We start from the raw sequence: 5,072 nt of genomic DNA, 5'->3' as shown, positions 1-5,072 counted from the left end.
CTTCTCATCACCCACCCTCCTCCACCCTCCCACTTTTCCCAGTCCCCCATGTTTACCATTGCACACTCTAGGTCGATGTGTACACATGACTCAGCTCCCACTTATAAGTGAGAACATGCGGTATTTGACTTTCTGAGTTGTTTCCCTTAAGATAATGGCCTCCGGTTCCATCCATGTTGCTGCAAAAAACATTTCATTCTTTTTTTATGACTGATAGTATTCCATTGTATATATACACCACATTTTCTTTATCCTATCAACCACTAGTGGATACTTAGGTCAATTCCATATCTTTGCTATTTTGAATAGTGCTGTGATAAACAAACAAATGCAGGTATCTTTTTGATATAATGATTTCCTTTGGGTAGATACAGTAGTGGGATTGCTGGATCAAATGATAGTTCTAATTTTAGTTCTTTGAGAAATCTCCATACTGTTTTCCATGAAAGTCGTACTAATTTACATTCCCACCAACAGTGTATAAGCATTCCTTTTTCTTTATATCCTCAACAACATCTGTTATCTTCTTACTTTTTAATACTAGCCAATCTGACTGGTATAAAATGATTTGACTGGTGTAAAATGATCTGACTGGTATAAAATGATTTATTATTTTTTTTTGAGACGGAGTCTTGCTCTGTCGCCCAAGCTGGAGTGCAGTGGCCCATCTCAGCTCACTGCAAGCTCCACATCCCGGGTTCACACCATTCTCCTGCCTCAGCCTCCTAAGTAGCTGGGACTACAGGCGCCCACCACCTCGCCCGGCTAGTTTTTTGTATTTTTCAGTAGAGACGGGGTTTCACCGTGTTAGCCAGGATGGTCTCGATCTCCTGACCTCGTGATCCACCCGCTTCGGCCTCCCAAAGTGCTGGGATTACAGGCTTGAGCCACCGCGCCCGGGCTAAAATGATTTTAACTTGTGTTTAATCGCTGTGATTTTAACTTGCGTTTCTTTGAGGATTACTGATGTTGAGCATTTTTCATATGCTACTACAAGCATTTTAGCAGAACACATTTTACAGATAGAGAAATTAAGACTCAGAGAGGGGAAGTCATTTGTCCAAGTTCACACACAACCTAAGGTGCACAAGTTAGTATCCAACCCAAGTAGTCCATGCTCTTAAATCCTAGGTTCTACTGAGCCTCTTACTGCACTGTTGCAAACATGAGGAAAATTTGCATTTACTATGTGAAAAGATGCCCATAGTATAATGTTAAGATTTAAAAAGCAGTTTTAAAAATACGTGTAGATAGGCTGGGTATAGTGACTCATGCCCGTAATCCCAGCACTTTGGGCGGCTGAGGTGGGCAGATCACTTAAGGTCAGGAGCTGGAGACCAGCCTAGCCAGCATAGTGAAACCCCATCTCTACTAAAAATAGAAAAATTAGCTGGGCATGGTGGCACGCGCCTGTAATCCCAGCTTCTCTGGAGGCTAAGACACAAGAATTGTTTGAACCAGGGAGGCAGAGGTTGCAGTGAGCTGAAATCATGTCACTGCACTCCAGCCAGGGCATCAGAGTGAGACTCCATCTCAATAAAAAGAAAAAAATGTAGAGAGATAGTATAATCTCTTAAAAAGTGTCTATGTGTCAATATATAACCTGTTACATTATTAGAAGTGGTTTCTGGCTGGGCGTGATGGCTCACGTCTCTAATCCCCACACTTTGGGAGGCCAAGGTGGGTAAATCACTTGACGTCAGGAGTTCGAGACCAGCCTGCCCAACATGGTGAGACTCCGTCTCTACTAAAAATACAAAAATTAGCCAGGCGTGATGTCGGGTACCTGTAACCCCAGCTACTTGGGAGGTCAAGGCAGGAGAATCGCTTGAACCCGGGAGGTGGAAGTTGCAGTGAGCCAAGATCCATCACTCCACTCCAGCCTGGGCAATAAGGTGAGACTTTAAAAAAAAAATAGGGCAGTGGGGGGATTTCCGGTTTCTATGCTCCTCACAGAGGGGTCCATACAGCGTTGTTCTGGATTCCCATCTCAACTTAAAGGGAGAATTCCTCAATGTCCGGAGCCCTTGATGTCCTGCAAATGAAGGAGGAGATGTCCTTAAGTTCTGCAACAGAAACCCACTTAGGTGGCACCAATCTTGACATCCAGATGGAACAGTACATCTACAAAAGAAAAAGTGATGGTATCTACATCATACACCTGAAGAGGACCTGGGAGAAGCTTCTGCTGCAGCTCACGCCATTGTTGCCGTTGAAAATCCCCGCTGATGTCAGTGTCATATCCTCCAGGAATACTGGCCAGAGGGCTGTGCTGCAATTTGCTGCTGCCACTGGAGCCACAGCAATTGCTGGCCACTTCACTTCTGGAACTCTCACTAACCAGATCCAGGGAGCCTTCCAGGAGCCACGGCTTCCTGTGGTTACTGACCCCAGAGTTGACCAATAGCCTCTCACAGAGGCATCTTATGTTAACCTTCCCAGCGTTGCTCTGTGTCACACAGATTCTCCTCAGAGCTGTGTGAACATTGCCATTCCATGCAACAACATGAAGTTCACTCAGTGGATTTGATGTGGATGCTGCCCTGGGAAGTTCTGCACATGCGTGGTACCATTTCCCGTGAATACCCGTGGGAGGTCATGCCTGATCTCTACTTCTACAGGGATCCTGAAGAGATTGAAAAAGAAGAGCAGGCTGCTGCTGAAAAGCCTGTGACCAAGGAGGAATTTCAGGGTGAACAGACTGCTCCAGCTCCTGAGTTGACTGCTACTCAGCCTGAGGTTGCAGACTGGTCTGACAGCGTGCAGGTGCCCTCTGTGCCTGTTCAGCAGTTACCTACTGAAGACTGGAGTGCTCAGCCTGCCACGGAAGTCTGGTCTGCAGCTCTCACGACTCTGGCCACTGAATGGGTAGGAGCAACCACGGAATGGTCTTAAGTTGTCTTGTACCGGCTCTTAAGCAACATGGAGACATGGTTGATAGAAAATGAACATCAGTTCCTAAAAAAAAAGAAAAAAAAAAAAAAAACAGAAGAAGTGGTTTCCCCAGGGGAGACAGATTGATAGAGATGAAGTAAAGAGAAGCATGTTCACTTTTTACCGTGCAAGAATATGTATTTTTAACTCATTACAAGCATAAGTACCTTCTATAAAGACTTTTTAAAATTTTTATACAGACAGGGTTTCATTCCATTGTCCAGGCTGGGGTGCAGTGACACTATCATATCTCATTGCAGCCTCAAACTCCTTGGCTCAAGTGATTCTCCTGCCTCAGCTTCCCAAATAGCTGGGACTACAGGCATGTGCCACTACGTACAGCTAATTTAAAAAAAAAATTTTTTTCAGTCAGGCGCTCTAATCCCAGCACCCTGGGAGGGGGAGGCTGAGGTGGGCGGATTGCTTGGGCTCAGGAGTTCAAGACCAGCCTGGGCAACATGGCGAAACCCCATCTCTACTAAAAATACAGAAATTAGCCGGGCGTGGTGGCACATGCCTGTAATCCCAGCTACTCAGGAGGCTGAGGCAGGAGAATTGCTTGAACCCAAAAGGCAGAGGTTTGCAGTGAGCGGAGATCGCACCACTGTACTCCGGCCTGGGCAACAGAATGAGACTCGATCTCAAAAAAAAATTTTTTTTTTCTCAACATTTTCCCATTTTCACTCCAGTCTGGTTTTCTTTTGTCTTAGCACCCACATCAACACGATGAATGGGCATCTAGTGTGTACCAGGCACTGTGTGTAGTGCTTTTCATACCTTTTATTCCTTAATTCTCCCAACAACACTCCAGGATAGGTGCCATAATCCTCATATTCCCACTGAAAGCACAGATTTGAAGAAGTTAAAAACTAGCTTCAGGTCGTGCCACTTGTAAGTGACAGAGCTGGAGCTTGACCCTGTGTCTGTCAAGCTCCAAAGTCTACATCCTTTCTAATAATCCACACTTCCTCCAAACATGTATTTGTATTTCTCAGGTCTATATCATCTCCATCTAGATCTTTTCATAGTAAATGCTTAGAATTTAGATAGCAACGAAGTCTGGTATACAAATGTTACTCTACTTCCATTGCCTTTTCCTTGATTTGTGTTTAGGGTTCAAACAATAAGCTGTGAAGTTTTCCAAACGTGAGAATTTCCCTAATATAAAGACTACATTTATTCTGTTCCGGTAAAAAGAACATTTATGTTACAGGATGACCAGAGATAGCCAAAAGAAGAGGCGGGAGGGGTGCTGAAATCTCAGTTGCCTGAGTGGTGCCTGATGTTCCTGAAACCCTCGCTTTGGTCAGCTTTCCATTTCCTTAGAATGTGAAGTATTTTTAACCTGCTGGTGGAATTCTGTTCCTCTCATGGAGTGAAGATTCATCACACTCTTGGCTAGGATGTGAAAATAAAAGCAGAAGAAAGACCGAATGTGGTGGTTCATGCAGGTAATCTCAGCACTTTAGGACGCCAAAGCAGGAGGATCGCTTGAGCCCAGGAGAGACGAGACTGGGCAACATAAGAGACTCTGTTTCTTAAAAAAAAAAAAAAAAAAAAAAAAAAAAAAAAAAAAAAATTAGCTGGGCATGGTAGCACATGGGACTATTCCCATCTACTCTGGAGGCTGAAGTGGGAGGATCACTTGAGCCCAGAAGTTGGAGGCTGCAGTGAGCTAGCTATGATTGTGCCACTGCAGTCCAGCCTGGGTAACAGAGCAAGACTCTGTCTCTTAAATAAATAAACAAGTAAATCAAAGCAGAAGAACTGTTCTGATGCTAGCAGCACTGGAATACTCCCACGGCTAGATTTGCCTGAGTTTAGACAAAAAAAAAAACTGATATATTTCCCAAATTTAATAAGAGTGTAGAGACATGCTTATTGGAAAGCAATAAAGTCTTTAAGAGACTTTAACAATGCAAAACTCTCTGTGAGATCTTCCTACTTTCTCTTATCTTTTTTTTTTTTTTTTTTTTCCTTGAGATGGGGTCTCACTCTGTCATCCAGGTTGGAGTGCAGTGGCACAATCTCAGCTCACTGCAACCTCCAACTCCGGGGCTCAAGCAATTCTCCCAATTCGGCCTACCAAGTAGTTGGGACTGCTGGTGTGTACCACCACGCCCAGCTACTTTTTCGTA

General features: G+C 44.3%; 1 pseudogene; it reads left to right on the top strand.

The window, feature by feature from the left end:
- The first annotated feature begins 2,014 nt into the window (after positions 1 to 2,014).
- On the top strand, positions 2,015 to 2,895 carry LOC104676567 (annotated as a pseudogene).
- Positions 2,896 to 5,072: the final 2,177 nt, after the last annotated feature.

This window comes from Rhinopithecus roxellana, chromosome 11 (genome assembly GCF_007565055.1).
Source record: "Rhinopithecus roxellana isolate Shanxi Qingling chromosome 11, ASM756505v1, whole genome shotgun sequence".
Taxonomy (NCBI): Eukaryota; Metazoa; Chordata; class Mammalia; order Primates; family Cercopithecidae; genus Rhinopithecus; species Rhinopithecus roxellana.
The sequence above is the reverse complement of the archived record's forward strand: the minus strand, read 5'-3'. Positions and strand labels throughout refer to the sequence as shown.